The sequence below is a fragment of the Emydura macquarii genome, unplaced genomic scaffold (assembly GCF_026122565.2).
Source record: "Emydura macquarii macquarii isolate MOO-44397 ecotype Brisbane River unplaced genomic scaffold, CSIRO-AGI_Emac_v2 contig_312, whole genome shotgun sequence".
Lineage (NCBI taxonomy): Eukaryota > Metazoa > Chordata > Testudines > Chelidae > Emydura > Emydura macquarii.
Genome location: NW_027130449.1, coordinates 11,673,595 through 11,686,556, shown reverse-complemented (window position 1 = coordinate 11,686,556; position 12,962 = coordinate 11,673,595).

Sequence of the window (12,962 nt, the reverse complement as noted above, 5' to 3'; positions counted from 1 at the left end):
CCACTGATGGTTTAAACTGTGGCAAATCCAGAGGGTAAGCAAGGCCTAAACGGCACAAGCGACAGAATACAGCCAAACCCTGCAAACCAGGGGCCTGATTTTCTGTTGCCCTGAGTCTTGTGTAATCATTTATGCCCATGCAAACTGGCGATAATCTGCAGCTAAATCAGAAAAGTAGCATTTTATATCCACTTTGCAAAGGTGTAAATGACTACATAAAATGCAAGATATGGGAGAATCAGGCCCTGGGTTTCATAGCTGCACTCCTGAAATTTAAAATTCCCCAGATGTATTTCCAGCGTACATTTTATTCTGTGTGTGTACAGCACCTAGCAGCATGGGACTTTCCTCCATGCCCGTGGCTGCTAGATACTATCACCATACACATGATTTATTTATTATTATTATATTTTATTTTTAAGTGGCTGCAAGTAATAAAAAAACGTTAGGACCAGCTCCACTTCTCCAATAGGTATCAGGCAATGTGCTTCTTCTACCTTAGCTGACTTCCTATGCTAACTCATCTGCTGAATTCTTCTGCCCTGACCTCCCATGCGCTGCATCAGTTTGCTTCTACTTGTGAATTTTTTCCCCTTCTAATTAGCCAAAGTGTTTAATAAGTAACAGGAATGTTTCTAGTAATTTAGCACTTCATTAGTGATGTATTCCATTATAGTATATATCACTGAAATCAGCTCTTAATTCAGACAACAAATCTGCTGTCTTTACAAAAGATAATGGCTTCTCATTTTCATTACTTGAGCCTCTTGTAAGCCTGAAAGTAGTCTTTTGCATTTCATTAAGGTACATCTTGACTAAGCTGTTGAACCTTGCAGAAAAGTAAATAAAACCCAGTAAAAACACAAGAGAAATGAAAATAAAATTAGACTTCAGACAGTGCCTCTATAGATGATGGGGGAGAGGCAGTTTGGTTAGGGCCAATCCCACACTGGGAAGAACAATCCAGTTTTAGAAAGATTGTCTCCCTCCTTTCTCTGCAGAAATTGGAGCAGACACACTTGGAAAAGTTAATAATTTATTGCAGGCCAAAGTGTAACCAAGCAGCCCCGGAAGCTGCATTCCCACACGACTTCCAGTTGCACTTCCACGCTATTTCTGCCTGGGTGAGAGGTGTGCTAAGTTAATCTTGGGGAGCTCTAAGCATAGCATGCAGGATATTGACTATAAACCACAATGGTTTACTGGAACTGGCTGACTCTGGCTTTTATGCCACTCCAGTGAGCCTGAGAGCTTTGCTGGCCGCTGACAATTGAATATACGTAGACATGTAGCTTTGGGAGGAGATATAACACTGAGGTCCTGACCAGTAAGGGTCTGTTCCAAAGGCAACTGAAGTGAAGGGAAAGTCTCCCTTTGACATGTTGTGCAAGAGTAGAGGGAAATTCTGAACCTGAAACCTTTCCACACCATGGAACATTACATAGGGTATGAGCAAGGCTCCACAGTCACTGGAATGAGTGACCTAGGGAGGTGGTGGAATCTCCATCCTTAGAGGTTTTTAAGGCCCAGCTTGAGAAAGCCCTGGCTGGGATGATTTAGTTAGGGTTGGTCTTGCTTTGAGCAGAGGGTTTTACTAGATGACCTCCTGAGATCCCTTCCAACCCTCATCTTCTATGATTCTATTCTGAACGGCTCTGTACATGTCCTCAGGGTTGTTAATTCCCATTAGTTTTCCCTTTCTAAATACAGTTCAATGGAAGGATTCTTTTGGTGGGCCCTTTTTACATGTTCCTCCAGCCAGCCAATGGCATGTCTGCCCTGGCAGATGCTCTGGCTTCATTCTTAACATATGTCTCAGATAGTTCCATCTTCTTTTCTGGATAACTTTGGAGACAGGGGACTGTTGAACTCTCTGATGAAGGTTGGCATTTGTTTTAAATTCATTCCATTTAGTACCTAATATTTTGAGGCATTTTGTTGCAGAGGAATTTGGACATCTGTCTATGCTTTATATTCTGGTCCAGTTCCTCTCTGCTGCTCCGAAATTCAAACTTCTTGCACAGCTGCCATCTTCCACTCCTGAGGCAGCTGAATTTCAGTGAGAGGTCTGAAGTGATGCCTGTATATTACCTAGTGGAAGGTATTTTGAAATCCTTTGGAATGAATGGCTCTATAAACATACAATTACTCTTAGTCTGGGCAGTGGATTGGTCAAGGCATCTCATGACAGTCTATTCCACCTGAGTACCATCACTTCTGCCGGTACCAGCTGTTACTGAGTTGCCAGCAGATGCTGTGCACTGAGCAATGTGCAGAAAAGACAAAGTCTCTGCCCCAACTGATTTGCAGTTAAAGGCTTTGAACCTGTGAGCCCATCCACGTGTACAGAGCCCAGGGACTGTGAGGGGCTCCACTGAAGTCAGTGGGGCTTGGCAGGGGTCTCTCCTGGGGGTGAGTTTGCAGGAATAGGGGCTTATTTTTGACAAATAGTACTAATAGGGCCAGTCATAACAGTGGCATGGATTTTGCTGTTGTTTTTGAGTGAGATTTGTTTGGATGTTGGATCATTGTTGCTGGAAGACCTTGACCTTCTCCTGTGACTATCATGGCCCATTTCAGTTCTCTGTTTGCCTGCGATTTGTGCCCTTTGCTTTAGCATGTGCCTTGCTGATACCCCACCTCTTACCCATTACTTCCCAGGACAGAAAAAAATGATTCATCCCCTCTTAGTGACCCTGGGCATGAAATAGCATGGAATAGCTATGAGCACTGGGGCAAGGATTGGAGGTTAGGTCTGTCTCGGCACACACAATTTAAGCTGCAACTCCCAGGAAAGTCAATGCTAAAGCCCTTGGTGAAGCACTTTGAAAGTTAAGGGAAGGATGCCTGACAGCAGCCTTCAGCCACAAACACTGGGTGAGTTGAGGGACCCTGCTAGTTGAGGTGCTGGTTATTCCATCCCACAATCAGCGCAGAAAGCAGCCACTGCTGAGACGTAACCAGCTTGTGAACCTTTGCAACCCAGCCAAGTTGCTATCTTCTACTCCATTCTATTATCTATTCCCGAAATGTGCTGAAAGCCAGAGTAAAAGCAGAACTTTCCTCAGGAGACTTGAATGCAGGCCTTTTCTGTGGTCAGTCTTCCTTGCCGGCTACGGTGGTGCTGAGATGCACCCTGTATACTGCAGTCACATCTTGCCTGGCTTCCTTTGCCATTTCCTCTTTTACTTCTTCCATGCTCCTTGTCTGCATGAGTGAAGTTCTGACGCTCATTGGTGCACCAGGTTTCTGAGGTTTTCTGCAGACTCTCTAGGTTATTTTAGCACAGCTGCCTCAGGGGACTGCCTGCCTCATTTGTTGTCTGTTACAAAATGTATCTTGAGGTGGATGCAGAAGGACATGGCCATGTATCACAAAATCTCCTCTTCAGCGTCAGTGGCTTTACCTGTATTTTTAGGTAATTTAAATGACTACATGCAATCCCTTGCCCCATGCAGTCTCTGGGGTCTTTGCCCTCGTTCCTCACTGCTGTGTGAATGCAACAGCCATGGAATTTCTTAAACACTGAACACTTAAAATTGGCAGCCTTCCTTCAGTGATAGACAGTAAAAGGGGCTTTTGATGGTGGACCAGAATTTGCTTCCTTCCCAGATTGTGTCAAGGACTCATTTATGTTGTCCAAGGCTAATTATTTTAATCACACATCATGCCTCTCTTCTACTATTTGGCTAGACTATGACATTTGTGTTTGAATGCTGCCAAATGTGCAAATGCTGCTGCTCTGTGATTTTGAAATTATTAAGGACTGATTACTGCAGCTTTTTGGTTTCTTTGGGAGTTTCAGCACCATTTTCTACTTGTCCCCCCTCCCTGACTCTTCTTCTTATGCTGCCCCAACCTCCTGGTCCCATGACTCTACATTCTTCCAGCGCTAAAACCATCAGCCCTGCTCTCCAAGCCTCACAGTGCTCCCCTGATCATTCTCTGAGGAATTAAACCTTTGCATCCCACCCTTGTCTGATAAATAGGAACTTACCTAGTTATTTATATTTACAAGTGTAGGTCTGCAAAGTGCTTTCTGCAAATGGGGGAGAAAGCAAGCATAGGGTTAATTCCCAGACTGGTTTGTGTGGAAAGTCAGGGAGATAGGACCCTCTGGGAGATAATTAGGTGCAGCTGAACTTATGTAGGATCAGCACCTTTAAAAAGGGCTGAATGGGGTTCCCTAAAAGAAAAAGGAGGGGGTGCAGTTTGTACTGAGCTGAAGCTACTAGAGGGAGCTTTGGGGAAATGTCTGAGTAGTTGTAGCCTTTGTGGTGCATTTATTTTGTTCTGAGAGTTTAGTAGCTTTGTATACTGCATGATAGGAATGCAGTAACTACAGACTTTGCAAAATTGTATTGTTTGGGTTAAACCAGATCTCCTGCAATAATCCTGGACTGGGTATTTGTTTTTAAACCTGAGCCCCCAATGAATTCCTTACAACTCCAACTCTGGTCTTCCTGAATTACATACAAGTAAAAATCCACCAAAACTGCAACAGATTCTCAGAGGCCTTGCTTGGTAGTCCAGGACCATCTCAGTGGAGTAGCTAGACAATGTGGAGTTAGAGCTCCTGGGTTTTACTTTTGTCTCTGCCCCTGATTTGTACCACCACAGATCAGTCACTTAGGCCAAAGTTTTTCTAATATGACCAGTAATTTTGGTTTCTCCGCTGGGAGCTAAAGTGTTGCAAATGTTCTCTGCATCCAGTGAGTTTATCCCTGGTTGCTCAATGCCTTAGAAAATCAGGCTAAAAGAATTGGAAGGAAAAAATTGGAACACCTGACATGAGGGGCTGCTCCTGAAAATCTGGCTTAACTATGCCTCCGTTTACCTGTTTTTGAAAGAAAGATTATGATAGTTGCCTACTTTCCAGGGGTTTTGTGAGGCTTAATTAAGTCTCATGAAGTACAGTGAGAGCCTCAGTTGAAAGATGCTGGAGACAGGCAAGCTGTTTGCTGATACAATAGTAAACCAACAGCATGGGCAAAAGGAGCCTGTTGATTGAGCATAGGCACAGATATTCACTCTGGCTGGTCAGCTACATCTCAAATGTTTTCAGTAGTTAATAGCGCCTTCTATTCATTAGACTTCTATGGGATGGAGCTCTGCCAAACCAAATACCATAGGGTGGACTTCTGCATGGAGTACTATGGGTCAGTTTCACTGACCTGCAGGATATTTGATTGCTAGTACTGATGGGTTCTGTCACAGCCTCAAACAATCTCACTGGGAAATGCTTTGCTTGGCAGCCGTCCCATTCCCATTGCTATCACATGTGTAGTGGTGTCACGTTCATGTATACTTAGGACTTGTGGCTGGGAGCATTGGTTTGCACAAAAAAGAGAGGGAATGGGTGTTTTTCAGTATCTCCGCAGGGTATAAAGCAGTTCAGGGGTCTGGTTCTACTCTGTCCTTACCCAACAGTCATCCCCTCTCTTGCCTTGCCTGTGATATTAATAAGTGACAGGGACTCATGGGGGGGAGCAGAGTTTCTTATTTTGGAGACACTGCAAGACTTTTCCTTTTTCTTGAAACATTTGCTAGCAAGTGTGTGTGTGTGTGTGTGTGTGTGTGTGTGTGTGAGAGAGAGAGAGAGCTGTTTCTCTCTATCAGATCACTCGCATGCCCCCACCCCGTCCCGAGCACCCTTCAATAGGTCCCTTCCCCTCCCACTGTTAGTGACACATGAGAAAAGATCCTTCCAGCAAAATGAGTAACCAATCATCCTGCCATGGGGTGCATGATTTTTGGCAGTGCTCAGTTTCCTCTTTAGGCACCTAAAATAAGTAATTGGCTGGTCAGTGGCAACTGCTGGGTGCTGTAAGCACTTTTTCAAGTCCTGGCTTTAGTTCTGGGTGCAAATTCCCTGTGAATAAAATGCTGTGGAAAACAGACAGAAATAGATCACCGGTGTCTCACTGAATTTCTTTTTTAGAGTGCAATGAAAAAGGGAGAGAGGTTTTATTGTTTGGACTGGGCCCGATCCTGTGCTTTTTAAGCCAATGGGAGTTGTAAGAAGGATTTCAGTGGATTCATGATTGGATCCATAATGCATTGACAGATGCAACCAGGAAATTGCCAACTATGAGCATATCCATGGCACAATGCGTGTATGGTATTATGGATAATAGAAAAACAATTGAAAGGTGGGACTACAAGATAAACTGAGGTAATTACGTTTTCTGGTATCGATGCTTCACTTATTCCAAGATTTTAGTGTTGCATTAATGTTGGGAATATTTGTTCTTGCTAAAGAATAAAAGAAGCATAAAGGAACCAGATGACAAACTGGCAATCCCCCTGAATGTTTAGGTAACAAGACGGTAACCTTCCAGTCCCAAGACAATTCATTTGGGTGAGAATACCTTTGAGTGCTAAGAAAGATGACTTTAAAATCTTTATATGTTCAACTGTGGATAGCTAGTGTGATCAGAATCCTAGGACTTCTGTGTAACAGCCATTCAAGTAAGGGTATCTTTTTCTTGTTCTTGCACGACAATACATTGTACTTGCATGAAAGTGAAGTCACTGAGATTCAAGATAGGGAGGATTAGAGTTCCCTCTTCGTTAATAATCCAGAAGCATCTGCAAAATGGAAAATGATTCTTCTGCACGGCAAACCTCCAGACATTAATTGGAACTTGGATTTTGCTAGTAAAGTAGTCTTTCATGTCTGAAGTTGTGCATGTTAACATTTCGGATGTGGTTTCTTTTGATTAATTTGTTTGCCTTTGTGTGGTCTGATTACAAAACATTCCTCCATATAAAGATCATAAATATTTATACTTTGTCCTACATCAGAGCTCTCTCCTATAGTGATATTTCATCTTTCACTTTCTGCAAGTAACGCTCACCTTGCAATTAATTTCAGTGAGTTGCTGGCACTAACATACAGGAAACAGATCTTAGTGCATTTAGGTTTGATGTTATAATCATTTGCGTGTTGCTTGCACACACAGCATAAGAAAACATGCTGTAACTATTGCCTATGAGTTATTAATAGGCTGTACGGGGTAGTCTTTTGACAGACTAAACCAAGTTCCGATCAGCCAATGAAGCAATTTTAAAACTGAGTAGTTTGAAATATTCCTCTTCTGTTAGTTTTGGTTCAGTGTATAAAATGGAAGTACTGACTGCTGGAACAAGGAATCTCACCTTTATGAACTCATCACTGGTGAATTTGAACCCAGGCCAAAGCGAATGTGAGCGTCCGTGCCTGCTAATCCTGATTACCATATGTTTCAGTTCACGAGCAAAGCGCTTACCCAAGGATAACATGAATTTTGGTTCCCTTCAGACCTTTGAAATGAGTTGCAGTGTATGTTACAAGAGGTGTTTGTAAAGGAAAATGGAAAACTTGCCACGTAGCATATGGATGAAATCCAACGTGAAAAGGGGGCCACTGGGTGAATGCAGAGTTGGGGGGTGGTAGTGCACACGGAGGAGGTTTCTCTCGTTTAGGAGGCTGCTCCCAATTGCATGTGCATTAGGAATGGGTCATAGCTAGTCTGGATTCCCTCAGTGGTACCTGTTACATTCATGCACACACAGAGCAGTTAGATAAAAGCATAAATACTATTGCTGGAAAGGAACAATGTAACATGACTTTACTACTTAAAATTCAGAATGATAACACATGAAAACCCAAAGCCAGAGAGAGACAAAGCAGGCTGCTCCCTAAAGCAACACGCCACAACTCACCACACATTGTTCTAGGCTGTCTTTTTCCAAAATGACTCTGAACCCCCACTTCCCTTACGTAGCTGCCTGCCTGCAAGTAGGATCAGGACCACTCCCCCCTTTAAAGTGACAGCTTTCAGTTCTTGCCAGTCCTCAATACACCACAGTACCATGCTGCTGGGGCCTGGCTCTGTGGTCCTCCTTGCATTGCAGACTGACAGGGCACTGTTATCAGAATAACATTAAAATAATCCCCTCCTGGTTTTCAGTGAATTTTGGCTCTGGTGAAAAGTGCAGGTTGGACAGCTCTGGAAATGGAAGTTCTCTATCTCCAAAATAGGGAGCAGCAACAGTGCCCTTCCCGTTCCTGCCTTCCCCCCTCACTCCCTGCTATGGCAAGGTGTCTTATCCTTGTAGTACAGAGAACAACCCTAGGAGTGAAAGGGAACCTCAGTCTCCAGTCGCTTTAGTCTTTGGTTTCTCTATAGCGGTGGCTACCAAGAAGGCCAGCTAGTTCTACTTGTGCTGGCTGTCTGAGTGAGACGAACTCTTGCCCAGGAGTAACTGACATGCAACCCAGCAACCCATTTTACATAGGGATCAGCAGTGGTGTTTGGATCCCTTTTCCCTCTGGTATGATGGGTTCATTTAGTATGCAGTTACCCCACTGATCTTTTGAATCTCAGGTGTTTGTAAGGAGCCTCTCACCTGGATATCCATCAGTCCTACCAATTCAGTTGTGTCGTCCTCTCCTTTAACACACAAGACAACTATTGAAACAATCAGTTTAAGGCAGCACTTCAGTCTGACCCGTGTTTCTCTCTGCCACACTGCTTCTCTGCCTGTTTTGTTGCTGACTTGTATTCACATGGGCTCCTGATGCTTTAATAAATGTCGGCTGAGATATGCCTATCTTTGGAGAGGGTAGTTGCCTCTAGTGGACTCAGTTAGCCTGGCTCACACATCTTGCTGTGCTCTGGGTGTTATTGGCAGGGCCAGATGTCCAGTTAGGCACAGTAGTTAGAACATCTCTCAGAGACCAGGTTTGAACAGCACATGAGTAGGTGATGGGGGCATTTCAAGCGTCTCCTGTTCCCTGTCTCATCAGAGAGAGCTCAACCCATGGAAACAAAGATCTAATTGATGTGTTCACGCTCATCATGTCAGGGAACTTTCTCTAACAGCTCCATGGATGCTCGCCCAAGGCAGGGCTTGCTCGCTCCCTGACAAGCTGGCAGAGACCATGATTGCGCACGGGACCAAGAGAAGCCGAATTCCACATTCCTGGATCCATTGAAAGGAGCCTGTCAACCTGCACATTCATTCTTCAAACGCTCCAGCTCACTGCTGAGCTGGGCACCTTTCCACCATGTTTACTGGCCGCCCAGTTGCATTCATCTTCCCTTCTCCCGGGCAAACATAGAACTAGGCTAATTGCACCAGTTCTGCTGTGGATGACCGTACATGCCATGTTCTCGTCTCGAGGTTGGGCAATCCCAATGCATTACTCATGTGCTAGCTTCCCTTGGTGGGCCTCTTGCAATGCTCACTAGCGTTTCTAGCTTGGCAAATGCCACCTCCATGACATCTCCAGTATTAATTTGTCTTTAGAACCACACTCTTTGCATGGACATGGTAGCCTTGCCCTCACCCTCCTTCACCAATATGGCCAGGCTGCTGCTCCTTATTCACACGGTCTGGCTTTTTCCCCACATGAGTAGCTACCTTCCTTGCCAAGTCAGAGAACCACTGCCTGGTCCATTAAGGTAGGGAGAAGGTGGGTGAGGTAATGCCTTTTATTGGGCCAACTTCTGTTGGTGCTTATGAGCCAGACAGAGCTCTTCCTCAGAGTACCTTTCCCAGACCTGAAGGTCACAGCTAAATACAAGGAGGAACAGATTGTTTAGCATAAATTGTTGGCACATATCCTAAGGGACCGTTCAGGTTAAAGTGTTCACACATCCGCAGTCAGAGGACAAAAAGGGAGGGTTACAGATTGTTGTAATGAGCCATCCATCGTGTCTTTGTTCAGTCAATGACTTTTAGAGTCTAGCAGAGTTATGAATTTAACTTCTCTCTCACCAACAGAAGTTGGTCCAATAAAAGATACTACCTCACTCACGTCTCTCTCTAGTATCCTGGGACCGACACGGCTACAACTACATTGTATACATTATAATACAGACTTTTGCCTTCCTTCTCTTATTCAATAACTTAGCATGATCCTTCATCTCCTTCTTCCAGGCAAAGATATGGACAATAGCACCTTGTTTCTTTGTGTGTAGCTCTCTCTGATCAGACTCCATGTTGTGGAAAGAAAGGAGCTTTACTCGCAGTTCTTGGGAAATGCTGCTGAAGAAGCTCTTCCGTACTCCATGCTCTCTTCTTCAACTAAGTGCTCCCTTTCAAATACATTGGGTGGAAATGACACACATTGTGGGAGACCTTCAATGATATTTTTTCAGCTGCTGGAGGGGGTGTTGCAGGTGGGGGCACAGCAAAGACATTGTAGTTCTTCTATTTTGTGTGGCCAGCTGTCACCGTCCGATTGCAAGTCTCGCAATGTTTGCAGTTTTTTTTTAAAATCTCCAGCATCTGGAATCACAAGATGGCATGAGAAACTCAGGTTTCATTTACAAAATTGAAAGCGGTTGAAGAGAAAACCTAAAAACGTGAAGCAAGTTGTACCCTACTGGCTCGAAAGCCAAATGGCAAAGAAAAAAAGAGCCTCATGTTTATTTTTGTAAAATATATATTGATTTTTAAGCCCACCCCATGATTATTTTGGGGCCTGACTCATGATTTGATTTTTTGAATGTGTGGGGTTGGCATTACTGCACATTTGATCCCATATAGTCTAGACCCTCAGTTTTATCACACTATTGCTTCCTGTGTGCCCTGGCCAGTTTGCCCTCTCCACTCTTCTCCGGTGGGTGTTGCAATATGCTACCTGTATCAGTTCTATTTTTGTGGGCATCCTTCCTATGAATGGAAGCTGCAGTGCTTCTCATATTGGGATCCATGCTGATGTTACTGCCACTGTTCCTGTATGGCTGAGCAGAGCTCCCTACAAAACCTGTGTTTGTTCTTCTTATCTTTTCTTTCTTTTCAATTGCAGCCCATGTTTCTGATAGTCTCTGCTCTCCAGTTTTCTGGCACCCCATGCTGCTTTGTCAAAATAATACATGATCCCTTCACGCTGAAAGTAAAGGAATGCCTGTTGTACGTATTGCTATATTTCCACATAAAAAGTGGTATTCAAAGCCCAGCAAGAGGTGCAGGGAGGCTGTCAACTAATTTTTCATTAGAGTTCAAATATGGGACAGCCAAGGGACTGCACTGGGGCATTTCCAGCATGCATCCTGTTGAATTACTGTGAATGACAGAGGCATGTTCACGCTGTGAGGAGGGTTTTTTTTTTCCCTTCAGTGTCCTGGATATTTCAACTCCTTATCATTCTGAGTCTTCTTCAGCTAGGTCGGTGAATATCCTGTCTTCTAGATCAGGTGTAAAGCACTCTGCATGTTTCCTTTCCCCAACGGTGAGGGGGTAGCATCCAGATGAGGAGCCAGACTGTCTAGAAAAACCAAGAATTGCAGAGAATCAGAGACAAGACGAATTCCGACCTTGGAAATGACACAGGGACTAAGAAAGCCTCTCCTTGATATCCATAAACCTCTGCAACTGAACTCTCAGACGCAGCAGCGCTTATATCGGGGGACCTGCCTTCCAGGAGAAATGCAGAACAATTTGAGCAAACATGATCTAGTGGTTTAAGTACAGGATTAAGAAAAGACCAGCCTGGGTTCTATCCCTGGCTAATGATCTGCTCTGTGACCTTGGACAAGTCACATCCCCTCTCTGTGCCCCTGGGTTTGTTTTTTAATATGTCACAGCAGCGAGGAGGGTTGGATGTTTTTTAGACTAACAGAAGGAGGAAGTAGCATGAATCCTCCATTTGGAGCAACAGAAAGGACAGCGCGTGAGTAAAGTAACGTAGCCTGGTGCTGGCGTCTGGAGAACTCTGCCAGTGAGTCGCCACTGCCCGTGGTTATTAATGGGGAGCATTGTAGTCAGTACAGCCTGTCCTCCTGTCTCATCCTAGGGTGCAGGGTCATTGCCCGTTCAGGCTTGGGACTCAGCTTCTCATTGCCCTCCCACACAATGGTTTCCTAACCGTGGGTGTGGCAAGGATTAGCCCCGCTGCCAAAATCCTCTGGCATGCAGTCCCTGCCTGAGTCAGAGCCCAAATGGCATTCCAAGCTCTGTAACAGCTGCAGCAGTGCTGTGGAGGGTGGTGAGCTGTCTGGGCGTTTTACAGTGCTTAGTGGGACAATGTTGGAGTGGGTAGGTGCCAAACATGTCTGAATATTGACAAAATGTGTGCAGCACCTTAGGGAAGCAAACACCCACCAACTGGTCCCTGGGTAAATAAAATATATTGGCAACACTCCCAGGATTTGTGTAGGACCTACCAGAATGTGCATCCCTTTTATGCCTTGGCAGTTAACTACTTCTCAGACACTATTCCCAGGGGCTGTGGATGCATGTTTGCATACTAAGAAACTGAAAGGATCCCTGTTAGGATCCAGCTTCAAGAGAAATACATATGGGAAGGTGTGATGGGCTGTCCATCCCACCCAGGGCCTGGAAGGGTTAAGTGGATCATTGAACTGCCCAGGCTACACCTGGGGAAGGAGACAGGCAGAAGGGATTGAATTAGAAGAGGCTCAGTTGGTCCGGAACAGGGGGGGTCTACACAAGCCAGAGGGCTGGCGGGAAGAAGTCTTCAGTCAGTGCCTGGGGGAAGAGAGGTGTGTCTGGGACCTGAGGCAAGTAGCCTACAGTTACTCCTTGGGAGGGCAGGGAGTTTGAGCTGGCAAACCCAGAGAAGGAAGAGAGCCAGAGAGGTAGGCGAGGCTCAGGGGAAAAGCGGCAAGGTAGGTGAAAGAGGGCCCCTGAGCTGGGACCCGGAGTAGAAGGTAGGCCCGGGTCCCCCTACCAGCCGCTGATGAAATGACACTGATGGGGCATTGACTGCCTGAGCCTGATAGTCCAGAAGGACTTTGATACCCCAGAAGGGGGGAACACGTACAGAGACCTGTCTGGAGGGCCTAGTCATGAAGAGGAGGCTGTGAGAGAGGTCCGCAGGGCGAGAGGATGACGGGAGAGACAACACCAGGGCAGGGTGCAGTGCCTGGCCGGAGCTAATCCCCAGGACAGCCAGCAGGAGGTATCACCAACAGTGAGTGAACCCTGTGAGAGAAAGGGAGAAA